General features: G+C 32.7%; 7 non-coding genes across 7 annotated transcripts; all 7 read left to right on the forward strand.

The window, feature by feature from the left end:
• Window positions 1-10,978: 10,978 nt before the first annotated feature.
• Window positions 10,979-11,060, forward strand: TRNAS-AGA. The gene has a single exon. It is a non-coding gene; the product is annotated as a tRNA-Ser (tRNA).
• Window positions 11,061-11,537: 477 nt separating this feature from the next.
• On the forward strand, window positions 11,538-11,619 carry TRNAS-AGA. Its single transcript has one exon. It is a non-coding gene; the product is annotated as a tRNA-Ser (tRNA).
• A 477-nt stretch (window positions 11,620-12,096) lies between these two features.
• On the forward strand, window positions 12,097-12,178 carry TRNAS-AGA. Its single transcript has one exon. It is a non-coding gene; the product is annotated as a tRNA-Ser (tRNA).
• A 477-nt stretch (window positions 12,179-12,655) lies between these two features.
• Window positions 12,656-12,737, forward strand: TRNAS-AGA. Its single transcript has one exon. It is a non-coding gene; the product is annotated as a tRNA-Ser (tRNA).
• Window positions 12,738-13,214: 477 nt separating this feature from the next.
• Window positions 13,215-13,296, forward strand: TRNAS-AGA. Its single transcript has one exon. It is a non-coding gene; the product is annotated as a tRNA-Ser (tRNA).
• Window positions 13,297-13,773: 477 nt separating this feature from the next.
• On the forward strand, window positions 13,774-13,855 carry TRNAS-AGA. The gene has a single exon. It is a non-coding gene; the product is annotated as a tRNA-Ser (tRNA).
• A 2,145-nt stretch (window positions 13,856-16,000) lies between these two features.
• Window positions 16,001-16,082, forward strand: TRNAS-UGA. The gene has a single exon. It is a non-coding gene; the product is annotated as a tRNA-Ser (tRNA).
• Window positions 16,083-16,953: the final 871 nt, after the last annotated feature.

The following is a 16,953-nucleotide window of genomic DNA, read 5'->3' on the forward strand; positions in this document are numbered from 1 at the left end:
TGAAATGTAAATTGATTTGACTGAAAGAATAATGTTATGAAGAGAATCGATCTCGTTACTATTGGTATGAAAGTTGTACTATTAATACTCCACAATACTCAAGGCCATAATCGTTCTGACGTTGGTTACATGATGCTACAAGTATTCTCAATATTAAGTGCTAACTGAATGAACGTCATGATCTTAGAAGAAATACCAGACCCATATGCTGATGCTGAATACCAAGAAATTAAAGGTTGGTGCACAAGTTCAAATCATCATGTGGTTGTGTTAGAGTGGTTGTTAGGTCTTACTGGAAAATCATGCGGGCTTTGTTGTGAAGGTTCAAACCCTGGCGGGATAAATTTAAAATATCACATATCAAACGTTTATTTCTCATAATAATGGATTTTTTTTCTATAGAATGACATATCGAACTCGTTACTATTAGTATCAAAGTTTTACTTTTAATACTTCATAATACTTAAGCCGATAAGTGTTCTGACGTTGGTTACACGCATGATGCTACAAGTATTCCCAATATTAATTGCTAACTGAATTAAAGTCATGATCTTAGATGAAATACATGACCCATATGCTGATGCTGAATGCCACGACATTAAAGGTTGGTGCATAGGTTCAAATTAATCATGTGGTCGTGCCAGAATGGTTATCGGGCATGAATAGAAATCATGTGGGCTTTGCCCGTGCAGGTTTGATTCCTGCCGACAACGTTTATAAGTATGGAGTCTAAAGTAAAACAATTTGATATATTTGTTGAAATGATAAATTTAAAATATAACGTACCACACATTTATTTCTCATAATAAAGACTTTTGGTTTTTCAATACAATGACATATTGTTTTACACAATTTTAAATATGTAAATATAATTATGCAGTACATACCTTTTTTTTGTGTGTGTGCAGTGATAGCTTACAAACTACACATGAAATGTAAATTGATTTGACTAAAAGAATAATGTTATGAAGAGAATCGAACTCGTTACTATTGGTATGAAAGTTTAACTGTTAATACTCCACAATACTCAAGCACATAAGTGTTCTGACGTTGGTTACAAGCATGATGCTACAAGTATTCCTAATACTAATTGCTAACTGAATTAACGTCATGATCTTAGATGAAATATCAGGCCCATATGCTGATGCTAAATTCCAAGACATTAAAACTTGGTGCATATGTTCAAATCATGTGGTCGTGCCAGAGTGGTTATCGGGCATGACAAGAAATCATGTGGGCTTTGCTTGCGCAGGTTCGAATCTTGTCGACCACGTTTATAAGTTTGGAGTCCAAAGCAAAACAATTAGATATATATGTTGCGAGGATAAATTTAAAATATCACGTATCACACATTTGTTTCTCATAATAAAGACTTTTGGTTTTTCAGTACAATGAAATTAGATATATATGTTGCGAGGATAAATTTAAAATATCACGTATCACACATTTATTTCTCATAATAAAGACTTTTGGTTTTTCAATACAATGAAATATTGTTTTAAACAATTATAAATACGTAAATATAATTATGCAGTTCATACCTTTTTTTTTTTTGTGTGTGCAGTGATAGCTTACAAACTATACATGAAATGTAAATTGATTTGACTGAAAGAATAATGTTATGAAGAGAATCGAACTCGTTACTATTGGTATGAAAGTTTTACTACTAATACTCCACAATACTCAAGCCCATAATCGTTCTGACGTTGGTTACATGATGCTACAAGTATTCTCAATATTAAGTGCTAACTGAATGAACGTCATGATCTTAGAAGAAATACCAGACCCATATGTTGATGCTGAATACCACAAAATTAAAGCTTGGTGCACAAGTTCAAATCATCATGTGGTTGTGTTAGAGTGGTTGTTAGGTCTTACTGGAAAATCATGCGAGCTTTTCTTGTGAAGGTTCAAACCCTGGCGGGATAAATTTAAAATATCACATATCAAACGTTTATTTCTCATAATAATGGATTTTTTTTCTATAGAATGACATATCGAACTCGTTACTATTAGTATCAAAGTTTTACTTTTATTACTTCATAATACTTAAGCCGATAAGTGTTCTGACGTTGGTTACACGCATGATGCTACAAGTATTCCCAATATTAATTGCTAACTGAATTAAAGTCATGATCTTAGATGAAATACATGACCCATATGCTGATGCTGAATGCCACGACATTAAAACTTGGTGCATATGTTCAAAACATGTGTTCGTGCCAGAGTGGTTATCGGGCATGACAAGAAATCATGTGGGCTTTGCCTGCGCAGGTTTGAATCTTGCCGACCACGTTTATAAGTTTGGAGTCCAAAACAAAACAATTAGATATATATGTTGCGAGGATAAATTTAAAATATAACGTACCACACATTTATTTCTCATAATAAAGACTTTTGGTTTTTCAATACAATGACATATTGTTTTACACAATTTTAAATATGTAAATATAATTATGTAGTACATACCTTTTTTTGGTGTGTGTGCAGTGATAGCTTACAAACTACACATGAAATGTAAATTGATTTGACTGAAAGAATAATGTTATGAAGAGAATCGAACTCGTTACTATTGGTATGAAAGTTGTACTATTAATACTCCACAATACTCAAGCACATAAGTGTTCTGACGTTGGTTACAAGCATGATGCTACAAGTATTCCCAATACTAATTGCTAACTGAATTAACGTCATGATCTTAGATGAAATATCAGACCCATATGCTGATGCTGAATGCCACGACATTAAAACTTGGTGCATATGTTCAAATCATGTGGCCGTGCCAGAGTGGTTATTGGGCATGACTAGAAATCATGTGGGCTTTGCCCGCGTAGGTTCGGATCCTGCCGACCACGTTTATAAGTTTGGAGTCTAAAGCAAAACAATTGGATATATATGTTGCGATGATAAATTTAAATAACACGTATCACACATTTATTTCTCATAATAAAGACTTTTGGTTTTTCAATACAATGACATATTGTTTTAAACAATTTTAAATATGTAAATATAATTATGCAGTACATACCTTTTTTTTGTGTGTGTGCAGTGATAGCTTACAAACTACACATGAAATGTAAATTGATTTGACTGAAAGAATAATGTTATGAAGAGAATCGAACTCGTTACTATTGGTATGAAAGTTGTACTATTAATACTCCACAATACTCAAGCACATAAGTGTTCTGACGTTGGTTACAAGCATGATGCTACAAGTATTCCCAATACTAATTGCTAACTGAATTAACGTCATGATCTTAGATGAAATATCAGACCCATATGCTGATGCTGAATGCCACGACATTAAAACTTGGTGCATATGTTCAAATCATGTGGCCGTGCCAGAGTGGTTATTGGGCATGACTAGAAATCATGTGGGCTTTGCCCGCGTAGGTTCGGATCCTGCCGACCACGTTTATAAGTTTGGAGTCTAAAGCAAAACAATTGGATATATATGTTGCGATGATAAATTTAAATAACACGTATCACACATTTATTTCTCATAATAAAGACTTTTGGTTTTTCAATACAATGACATATTGTTTTAAACAATTTTAAATATGTAAATATAATTATGCAGTACATACCTTTTTTTTGTGTGTGTACAGTGATAGCTTACAAACTATACATGAAATGTAAATTGATTTGACTAAAAGAATAATGTTATGAAGAGAATCGAACTCGTTACTATTGGTATGAAAGTTTAACTGTTAATACTCCACAATACTCAAGCACATAAGTGTTCTGACGTTGGTTACAACCATGATGCTACAAGTATTCCTAATACTAATTGCTAACTGAATTAACGTCATGATCTTAGATGAAATATCAGGCCCATATGCTGATGCTAAATGCCAAGACATTAAAACTTGGTGCATATGTTCAAAACATGTGGTCGTGCCAGAGTGGTTATCGGGCATGACAAGAAATCATGTGGGCTTTGCCTGCGCAGGTTTGAATCTTGCCGACCACGTTTATAAGTTTGGAGTCCAAAACAAAACAATTAGATATATATGTTGCGAGGATAAATTTAAAATATCACGTATCACACATTTATTTCTCATAATAAAGACTTTTGGTTTTTCAGTATAATGAAATTAGATATATATGTTGCGAGGATAAATTTAAAATATCACGTATCACACATTTATTTCTCATAATAAAGACTTTTGGTTTTTCAGTACAATGAAATTAGATATATATGTTGCGAGGATAAATTTAAAATATCACGTATCACACATTTATTTCTCATAATAAAGACTTTTGGTTTTTCAATACAATGAAATATTGTTTTAAACAATTATAAATACGTAAATATAATTATGCAGTTCATACCTTTTTTTTTTTGTGTGTGCAGTGATAGCTTACAAACTATACATGAAATGTAAATTGATTTGACTGAAAGAATAATGTTATGAAGAGAATCGAACTCGTTACTATTGGTATGAAAGTTTTACTACTAATACTCCACAATACTCAAGCCCATAATCGTTCTGACGTTGGTTACATGATGCTACAAGTATTCTCAATATTAAGTGCTAACTGAATGAACGTCATGATCTTAGAAGAAATACCAGACCCATATGTTGATGCTGAATACCACAAAATTAAAGCTTGGTGCACAAGTTCAAATCATCATGTGGTTGTGTTAGAGTGGTTGTTAGGTCTTACTGGAAAATCATGCGGGCTTTGCTTGTTAAGGTTCAAACCCTGGCGGGATAAATTTAAAATATCACATATCAAACGTTTATTTCTCATAATAATGGATTTTTTTTCTATAGAATGACATATCGAACTCGTTACTATTAGTATCAAAGTTTTACTTTTAATACTTCATAATACTTAAGCCGATAAGTGTTCTAACGTTGGTTACACGCATGATGCTACAAGTATTCCCAATATTAATTGCTAACTGAATTAAAGTCATGATCTTAGATGAAATACATGACCCATATGCTGATGCTGAATGCCACGACATTAAAGGTTGGTGCATAGGTTCAAATTAATCATGTGGTCGTGCCAGAATGGTTATCGGGCATGAATAGAAATCATGTGGGCTTTGCCCGTGCAGGTTTGATTCCTGCCGACAACGTTTATAAGTATGGAGTCTAAAGTAAAACAATTTGATATATTTGTTGAAATGATAAATTTAAAATATAACGTACCACACATTTATTTCTCATAATAAAGACTTTTGGTTTTTCAATACAATGACATATTGTTTTACACAATTTTAAATATGTAAATATAATTATGTAGTACATACCTTTTTTTGGTGTGTGTGCAGTGATAGCTTACAAACTACACATGAAATGTAAATTGATTTGACTGAAAGAATAATGTTATGAAGAGAATCGATCTCGTTACTATTGGTATGAAAGTTGTACTATTAATACTCCACAATACTCAAGCACATAAGTGTTCTGACGTTGGTTACAAGCATGATGCTACAAGTATTCCCAATACTAATTGCTAACTGAATTAACGTCATGATCTTAGATGAAATATCAGACCCATATGCTGATGCTGAATGCCACGACATTAAAACTTGGTGCATATGTTCAAATCATGTGGCCGTGCCAGAGTGGTTATTGGGCATGACTAGAAATCATGTGGGCTTTGCCCGCGTAGGTTCGGATCCTGCCGACCACGTTTATAAGTTTGGAGTCTAAAGCAAAACAATTGGATATATATGTTGCGATGATAAATTTAAATAACACGTATCACACATTTATTTCTCATAATAAAGACTTTTGGTTTTTCAATACAATGACATATTGTTTTAAACAATTTTAAATATGTAAATATAATTATGCAGTACATACCTTTTTTTTGTGTGTGTACAGTGATAGCTTACAAACTATACATGAAATGTAAATTGATTTGACTAAAAGAATAATGTTATGAAGAGAATCGAACTCGTTACTATTGGTATGAAAGTTTTACTATTAATACTCCACAATACTCAAGCACATAAGTGTTCTGACGTTGGTTACAAGCATGATGCTACAAGTATTCCTAATACTAATTGCTAACTGAATTAACGTCATGATCTTAGATGAAATATCAGACCCATATGCTGATGCTGAATGCCACGACATTAAAACTTGGTGCATATGTTCAAATCATGTGGCCGTGCCAGAGTGGTTATTGGGCATGACTAGAAATCATGTGGGCTTTGCCCGCGTAGGTTCGGATCCTGCCGACCACGTTTATAAGTTTGGAGTCTAAAGCAAAACAATTGGATATATATGTTGCGATGATAAATTTAAATAACACGTATCACACATTTATTTCTCATAATAAAGACTTTTGGTTTTTCAATACAATGACATATTGTTTTAAACAATTTTAAATATGTAAATATAATTATGCAGTACATACCTTTTTTTTGTGTGTGTACAGTGATAGCTTACAAACTACACATGAAATGTAAATTGATTTGACTAAAAGAATAATGTTATGAAGAGAATCGAACTCGTTACTATTGGTATGAAAGTTTAACTGTTAATACTCCACAATACTCAAGCACATAAGTGTTCTGACGTTGGTTACAAGCATGATGCTACAAGTATTCCTAATACTAATTGCTAACTGAATTAACGTCATGATCTTAGATGAAATATCAGGCCCATATGCTGATGCTAAATGCCAAGACATTAAAACTTGGTGCATATGTTCAAAACATGTGGTCGTGCCAGAGTGGTTATCGGGCATGACAAGAAATCATGTGGGCTTTGCCTGCGCAGGTTTGAATCTTGCCGACCACGTTTATAAGTTTGGAGTCCAAAACAAAACAATTAGATATATATGTTGCGAGGATAAATTTAAAATATCACGTATCACACATTTATTTCTCATAATAAAGACTTTTGGTTTTTCAGTACAATGAAATTAGATATATATGTTGCGAGGATAAATTTAAAATATCACGTATCACACATTTATTTCTCATAATAAAGACTTTTGGTTTTTCAATACAATGAAATATTGTTTTAAACAATTATAAATACGTAAATATAATTATGCAGTTCATACCTTTTTTTTTTTTGTGTGTGCAGTGATAGCTTACAAACTATACATGAAATGTAAATTGATTTGACTGAAAGAATAATGTTATGAAGAGAATCGAACTCGTTACTATTGGTATGAAAGTTTTACTACTAATACTCCACAATACTCAAGCCCATAATCGTTCTGACGTTGGTTACATGATGCTACAAGTATTCTCAATATTAAGTGCTAACTGAATGAACGTCATGATCTTAGAAGAAATACCAGACCCATATGTTGATGCTGAATACCACAAAATTAAAGCTTGGTGCACAAGTTCAAATCATCATGTGGTTGTGTTAGAGTGGTTGTTAGGTCTTACTGGAAAATCATGCGGGCTTTGCTTGTTAAGGTTCAAACCATGGCGGGATAAATTTAAAATATCACATATCAAACGTTTATTTCTCATAATAATGGATTTTTTTTCTATAGAATGACATATCGAACTCGTTACTATTAGTATCAAAGTTTTACTTTTAATACTTCATAATACTTAAGCCGATAAGTGTTCTGACGTTGGTTACACGCATGATGCTACAAGTATTCCCAATATTAATTGCTAACTGAATTAAAGTCATGATCTTAGATGAAATACATGACCCATATGCTGATGCTGAATGCCACGACATTAAAGGTTGGTGCATAGGTTCAAATTAATCATGTGGTCGTGCCAGAATGGTTATCGGGCATGAATAGAAATCATGTGGGCTTTGCCCGTGCAGGTTTGATTCCTGCCGACAACGTTTATAAGTATGGAGTCTAAAGTAAAACAATTTGATATATTTGTTGAAATGATAAATTTAAAATATAACGTACCACACATTTATTTCTCATAATAAAGACTTTTGGTTTTTCAATACAATGACATATTGTTTTACACAATTTTAAATATGTAAATATAATTATGTAGTACATACCTTTTTTTGGTGTGTGTGCAGTGATAGCTTACAAACTACACATGAAATGTAAATTGATTTGACTGAAAGAATAATGTTATGAAGAGAATCGATCTCGTTACTATTGGTATGAAAGTTGTACTATTAATACTCCACAATACTCAAGCACATAAGTGTTCTGACGTTGGTTACAAGCATGATGCTACAAGTATTCCTAATACTAATTGCTAACTGAATTAACGTCATGATCTTAGATGAAATATCAGACCCATATGCTGATGCTGAATGCCACGACATTAAAACTTGGTGCATATGTTCAAATCATGTGGCCGTGCCAGAGTGGTTATTGGGCATGACTAGAAATCATGTGGGCTTTGCCCGCGTAGGTTCGGATCCTGCCGACCACGTTTATAAGTTTGGAGTCTAAAGCAAAACAATTGGATATATATGTTGCGATGATAAATTTAAATAACACGTATCACACATTTATTTCTCATAATAAAGACTTTTGGTTTTTCAATACAATGACATATTGTTTTAAACAATTTTAAATATGTAAATATAATTATGCAGTACATACCTTTTTTTTGTGTGTGTACAGTGATAGCTTACAAACTATACATGAAATGTAAATTGATTTGACTAAAAGAATAATGTTATGAAGAGAATCGAACTCGTTACTATTGGTATGAAAGTTTAACTGTTAATACTCCACAATACTCAAGCACATAAGTGTTCTGACGTTGGTTACAAGCATGATGCTACAAGTATTCCTAATACTAATTGCTAACTGAATTAACGTCATGATCTTAGATGAAATATCAGGCCCATATGCTGATGCTAAATGCCAAGACATTAAAACTTGGTGCATATGTTCAAAACATGTGGTCGTGCCAGAGTGGTTATCGGGCATGACAAGAAATCATGTGGGCTTTGCCTGCGCAGGTTTGAATCTTGCCGACCACGTTTATAAGTTTGGAGTCCAAAACAAAACAATTAGATATATATGTTGCGAGGATAAATTTAAAATATCACGTATCACACATTTATTTCTCATAATAAAGACTTTTGGTTTTTCAGTACAATGAAATTAGATATATATGTTGCGAGGATAAATTTAAAATATCACGTATCACACATTTATTTCTCATAATAAAGACTTTTGGTTTTTCAATACAATGAAATATTGTTTTAAACAATTATAAATACGTAAATATAATTATGCAGTTCATACCTTTTTTTTTTTTGTGTGTGCAGTGATAGCTTACAAACTATACATGAAATGTAAATTGATTTGACTGAAAGAATAATGTTATGAAGAGAATCGAACTCGTTACTATTGGTATGAAAGTTTTACTACTAATACTCCACAATACTCAAGCCCATAATCGTTCTGACGTTGGTTACATGATGCTACAAGTATTCTCAATATTAAGTGCTAACTGAATGAACGTCATGATCTTAGAAGAAATACCAGACCCATATGTTGATGCTGAATACCACAAAATTAAAGCTTGGTGCACAAGTTCAAATCATCATGTGGTTGTGTTAGAGTGGTTGTTAGGTCTTACTGGAAAATCATGCGGGCTTTGCTTGTTAAGGTTCAAACCATGGCGGGATAAATTTAAAATATCACATATCAAACGTTTATTTCTCATAATAATGGATTTTTTTTCTATAGAATGACATATCGAACTCGTTACTATTAGTATCAAAGTTTTACTTTTAATACTTCATAATACTTAAGCCGATAAGTGTTCTGACGTTGGTTACACGCATGATGCTACAAGTATTCCCAATATTAATTGCTAACTGAATTAAAGTCATGATCTTAGATGAAATACATGACCCATATGCTGATGCTGAATGCCACGACATTAAAGGTTGGTGCATAGGTTCAAATTAATCATGTGGTCGTGCCAGAATGGTTATCGGGCATGAATAGAAATCATGTGGGCTTTGCCCGTGCAGGTTTGATTCCTGCCGACAACGTTTATAAGTATGGAGTCTAAAGTAAAACAATTTGATATATTTGTTGAAATGATAAATTTAAAATATAACGTACCACACATTTATTTCTCATAATAAAGACTTTTGGTTTTTCAATACAATGACATATTGTTTTAAACAATTTTAAATATGTAAATATAATTATGCAGTACATACCTTTTTTTTGTGTGTGTACAGTGATAGCTTACAAACTATACATGAAATGTAAATTGATTTGACTAAAAGAATAATGTTATGAAGAGAATCGAACTCGTTACTATTGGTATGAAAGTTTAACTGTTAATACTCCACAATACTCAAGCACATAAGTGTTCTGACGTTGGTTACAAGCATGATGCTACAAGTATTCCTAATACTAATTGCTAACTGAATTAACGTCATGATCTTAGATGAAATATCAGACCCATATGCTGATGCTGAATGCCACGACATTAAAACTTGGTGCATATGTTCAAATCATGTGGCCGTGCCAGAGTGGTTATTGGGCATGACTAGAAATCATGTGGGCTTTGCCCGCGTAGGTTCGGATCCTGCCGACCACGTTTATAAGTTTGGAGTCTAAAGCAAAACAATTGGATATATATGTTGCGATGATAAATTTAAATAACACGTATCACACATTTATTTCTCATAATAAAGACTTTTGGTTTTTCAATACAATGACATATTGTTTTAAACAATTTTAAATATGTAAATATAATTATGCAGTACATACCTTTTTTTTGTGTGTGTACAGTGATAGCTTACAAACTACACATGAAATGTAAATTGATTTGACTAAAAGAATAATGTTATGAAGAGAATCGAACTCGTTACTATTGGTATGAAAGTTTAACTGTTAATACTCCACAATACTCAAGCACATAAGTGTTCTGACGTTGGTTACAAGCATGATGCTACAAGTATTCCTAATACTAATTGCTAACTGAATTAACGTCATGATCTTAGATGAAATATCAGACCCATATGCTGATGCTGAATGCCACGACATTAAAACTTGGTGCATATGTTCAAATCATGTGGCCGTGCCAGAGTGGTTATTGGGCATGACTAGAAATCATGTGGGCTTTGCCCGCGTAGGTTCGGATCCTGCCGACCACGTTTATAAGTTTGGAGTCTAAAGCAAAACAATTGGATATATATGTTGCGATGATAAATTTAAATAACACGTATCACACATTTATTTCTCATAATAAAGACTTTTGGTTTTTCAATACAATGACATATTGTTTTAAACAATTTTAAATATGTAAATATAATTATGCAGTACATACCTTTTTTTTGTGTGTGTACAGTGATAGCTTACAAACTACACATGAAATGTAAATTGATTTGACTAAAAGAATAATGTTATGAAGAGAATCGAACTCGTTACTATTGGTATGAAAGTTTAACTGTTAATACTCCACAATACTCAAGCACATAAGTGTTCTGACGTTGGTTACAAGCATGATGCTACAAGTATTCCTAATACTAATTGCTAACTGAATTAACGTCATGATCTTAGATGAAATATCAGACCCATATGCTGATGCTGAATGCCACGACATTAAAACTTGGTGCATATGTTCAAATCATGTGGCCGTGCCAGAGTGGTTATTGGGCATGACTAGAAATCATGTGGGCTTTGCCCGCGTAGGTTCGGATCCTGCCGACCACGTTTATAAGTTTGGAGTCTAAAGCAAAACAATTGGATATATATGTTGCGATGATAAATTTAAATAACACGTATCACACATTTATTTCTCATAATAAAGACTTTTGGTTTTTCAATACAATGACATATTGTTTTAAACAATTTTAAATATGTAAATATAATTATGCAGTACATACCTTTTTTTTGTGTGTGTACAGTGATAGCTTACAAACTATACATGAAATGTAAATTGATTTGACTAAAAGAATAATGTTATGAAGAGAATCGAACTCGTTACTATTGGTATGAAAGTTTAACTGTTAATACTCCACAATACTCAAGCACATAAGTGTTCTGACGTTGGTTACAAGCATGATGCTACAAGTATTCCTAATACTAATTGCTAACTGAATTAACGTCATGATCTTAGATGAAATATCAGACCCATATGCTGATGCTGAATGCCACGACATTAAAACTTGGTGCATATGTTCAAATCATGTGGCCGTGCCAGAGTGGTTATTGGGCATGACTAGAAATCATGTGGGCTTTGCCCGCGTAGGTTCGGATCCTGCCGACCACGTTTATAAGTTTGGAGTCTAAAGCAAAACAATTGGATATATATGTTGCGATGATAAATTTAAATAACACGTATCACACATTTATTTCTCATAATAAAGACTTTTGGTTTTTCAATACAATGACATATTGTTTTAAACAATTTTAAATATGTAAATATAATTATGCAGTACATACCTTTTTTTTGTGTGTGTACAGTGATAGCTTACAAACTATACATGAAATGTAAATTGATTTGACTAAAAGAATAATGTTATGAAGAGAATCGAACTCGTTACTATTGGTATGAAAGTTTAACTGTTAATACTCCACAATACTCAAGCACATAAGTGTTCTGACGTTGGTTACAAGCATGATGCTACAAGTATTCCTAATACTAATTGCTAACTGAATTAACGTCATGATCTTAGATGAAATATCAGACCCATATGCTGATGCTGAATGCCACGACATTAAAACTTGGTGCATATGTTCAAATCATGTGGCCGTGCCAGAGTGGTTATTGGGCATGACTAGAAATCATGTGGGCTTTGCCCGCGTAGGTTCGGATCCTGCCGACCACGTTTATAAGTTTGGAGTCTAAAGCAAAACAATTGGATATATATGTTGCGATGATAAATTTAAATAACACGTATCACACATTTATTTCTCATAATAAAGACTTTTGGTTTTTCAATACAATGACATATTGTTTTAAACAATTTTAAATATGTAAATATAATTATGCAGTACATACCTTTTTTTTGTGTGTGTACAGTGATAGCTTACAAACTACACATGAAATGTAAATTGATTTGACTAAAAGAATAATGTTATGAAGAGAATCGAACTCGTTACTATTGGTATGAAAGTTTAACTGTTAATACTCCACAATACTCAAGCACATAAGTGTTCTGACGTTGGTTACAAGCATGATGCTACAAGTATTCCTAATACTAATTGCTAACTGAATTAACGTCATGATCTTAGATGAAATATCAGACCCATATGCTGATGCTGAATGCCACGACATTAAAACTTGGTGCATATGTTCAAATCATGTGGCCGTGCCAGAGTGGTTATTGGGCATGACTAGAAATCATGTGGGCTTTGCCCGCGTAGGTTCGGATCCTGCCGACCACGTTTATAAGTTTGGAGTCTAAAGCAAAACAATTGGATATATATGTTGCGATGATAAATTTAAATAACACGTATCACACATTTATTTCTCATAATAAAGACTTTTGGTTTTTCAATACAATGACATATTGTTTTAAACAATTTTAAATATGTAAATATAATTATGCAGTACATACCTTTTTTTTGTGTGTGTACAGTGATAGCTTACAAACTACACATGAAATGTAAATTGATTTGACTAAAAGAATAATGTTATGAAGAGAATCGAACTCGTTACTATTGGTATGAAAGTTTAACTGTTAATACTCCACAATACTCAAGCACATAAGTGTTCTGACGTTGGTTACAAGCATGATGCTACAAGTATTCCTAATACTAATTGCTAACTGAATTAACGTCATGATCTTAGATGAAATATCAGACCCATATGCTGATGCTGAATGCCACGACATTAAAACTTGGTGCATATGTTCAAATCATGTGGCCGTGCCAGAGTGGTTATTGGGCATGACTAGAAATCATGTGGGCTTTGCCCGCGTAGGTTCGGATCCTGCCGACCACGTTTATAAGTTTGGAGTCTAAAGCAAAACAATTGGATATATATGTTGCGATGATAAATTTAAATAACACGTATCACACATTTATTTCTCATAATAAAGACTTTTGGTTTTTCAATACAATGACATATTGTTTTAAACAATTTTAAATATGTAAATATAATTATGCAGTACATACCTTTTTTTTGTGTGTGTACAGTGATAGCTTACAAACTATACATGAAATGTAAATTGATTTGACTAAAAGAATAATGTTATGAAGAGAATCGAACTCGTTACTATTGGTATGAAAGTTTAACTGTTAATACTCCACAATACTCAAGCACATAAGTGTTCTGACGTTGGTTACAAGCATGATGCTACAAGTATTCCTAATACTAATTGCTAACTGAATTAACGTCATGATCTTAGATGAAATATCAGGCCCATATGCTGATGCTAAATGCCAAGACATTAAAACTTGGTGCATATGTTCAAAACATGTGGTCGTGCCAGAGTGGTTATCGGGCATGACAAGAAATCATGTGGGCTTTGCCTGCGCAGGTTTGAATCTTGCCGACCACGTTTATAAGTTTGGAGTCCAAAACAAAACAATTAGATATATATGTTGCGAGGATAAATTTAAAATATCACGTATCACACATTTATTTCTCATAATAAAGACTTTTGGTTTTTCAGTACAATGAAATTAGATATATATGTTGCGAGGATAAATTTAAAATATCACGTATCACACATTTATTTCTCATAATAAAGACTTTTGGTTTTTCAATACAATGAAATATTGTTTTAAACAATTATAAATACGTAAATATAATTATGCAGTTCATACCTTTTTTTTTTTTGTGTGTGTAGTGATAGCTTACAAACTATACATGAAATGTAAATTGATTTGACTGAAAGAATAATGTTATGAAGAGAATCGAACTCGTTACTATGGTATGAAAGTTTTACTACTAATACTCCACAATACTCAAGCCCATAATCGTTCTGACGTTGGTTACATGATGCTACAAGTATTCTCAATATTAAGTGCTAACTGAATGAACGTCATGATCTTAGAAGAAATACCAGACCCATATGTTGATGCTGAATACCACAAAATTAAAGCTTGGTGCACAAGTTCAAATCATCATGTGGTTGTGTTAGAGTGGTTGTTAGGTCTTACTGGAAAATCATGCGGGCTTTTCTTGTTAAGGTTCAAACCCTGGCGGGATAAATTTAAAATATCACATATCAAACGTTTATTTCTCATAATAATGGATTTTTTTTCTATAGAATGACATATCGAACTCGTTACTATTAGTATCAAAGTTTTACTTTTAATACTTCATAATACTTAAGCCGATAAGTGTTCTGACGTTGGTTACACGCATGATGCTACAAGTATTCCCAATATTAATTGCTAACTGAATTAAAGTCATGATCTTAGATGAAATACAAGACCCATATGCTGATGCTGAATGCCACGACATTAAAGGTTGGTGCATATGTTCAAATTAATCATGTGGTCGTACCAGAGTGGTTATCGGGCATGACTTGAAATCATGTGGCTTTGCCCTCGCAGGTTTGAATCCTACCGACAACGTTTATACGTTTGGAGTGTAAAGTAAAACAATTTGATATATTTGTTTCAAGGATAAATTTAAAATATCACGTACCACACATTTATTTCTCATAATAAAGACTTTCGGTTTTTCAATCACACATTTATTTCTCATAATAAAGACTTTCGGTTTTTCAATACAATGACATATTCTCATAATAAAGACTTTCGGTTTTTCAATACAATGACATATTGTTTTACACAATTTTAAATATGTAAATATAATTATGCAGTACATACCTTTTTTTTGTGTGTGTGTAGTGATAGCTTACAAACTACACACGAAATGTAAATTGATTTGACGGAAAGAATAATGTTATGATGAGAATCGAACTCGTTACTATTGGTATGAAAGTATTACTATTAATACTCCACAATACTCAAGCACATAAGTGTTCTGACGTTGGTTACAAGCATGATGCTACAAGTATTCCTAATACTAATAGCTAACTGAATTAACGTCATGATCTTAGATGAAATATCAGACCCATATGCTGATGCTGAATGCCACGACATTAAAACTTGGTGCATATGTTCAAATCATGTGGTCGTGCCAGAGTGGTTATCGGGTATGACTTGAAATCATGTGGGCTTTGCCTGCGTAGGTTCGAATCCTGCCGACCACGTTGATACGTTTGGAGTCTAAAGCAAAACAATTAGATATATATGTTGCGGGGATAAATTTAAAATATCACGTATCACACATTTATTTCTCATAATAAAGACTTTTGGTTTTTCAATACAATGACACATTGTTTTAAACAACTTTAAATATATAAATATAATTATGCAGTACGTACTTTTTTTTTTGTGTGTGTGCAGTGATAGCTTACAAACTACACATAAAATGTAAATTGACTTGACAGAAAGAAAAATGTTATGAAGAGAATCGAACTCGTTACTATTGGTATGAAAGTTTTACTATTAATACTCCACAATACTCAAGCACATAAGTGTTCTGACGTTGGTTACAAGCATGATGCTACAAGTATTCCTAATACTAATAGCTAACTGAATTAACGTCATGATCTTAGATGAAATATCAGGCCCATATGCTGATGCTAAATGCCAAGACATTAAAACTTGGTGCATATGTTCAAAACATGTGGTCGTGCCAGAGTGGTTATCGGGCATGACAAGAAATCATGTGGGCTTTGCCTGCGCAGGTTTGAATCTTGCCGACCACGTTTATAAGTTTGGAGTCCAAAACAAAACAATTAGATATATATGTTGCGAGGATAAATTTAAAATATCACGTATCACACATTTATTTCTCATAATAAAGACTTTTGGTTTTTCAGTACAATGAAATTAGATATATATGTTGCGAGGATAAATTTAAAATATCACGTATCACACATTTATTTCTCATAATAAAGACTTTTGGTTTTTCAGTACAATGAAATTAGATATATATGTTGCGAGGATAAATTTAAAATATCACGTATCACACATTTATTTCTCATAATAAAGACTTTCGGTTTTTCAATACAATGA

The sequence above is a fragment of the Ipomoea triloba genome, chromosome 5 (genome assembly GCF_003576645.1).
Source record: "Ipomoea triloba cultivar NCNSP0323 chromosome 5, ASM357664v1".
Classification (NCBI taxonomy): Eukaryota; Viridiplantae; Streptophyta; class Magnoliopsida; order Solanales; family Convolvulaceae; genus Ipomoea; species Ipomoea triloba.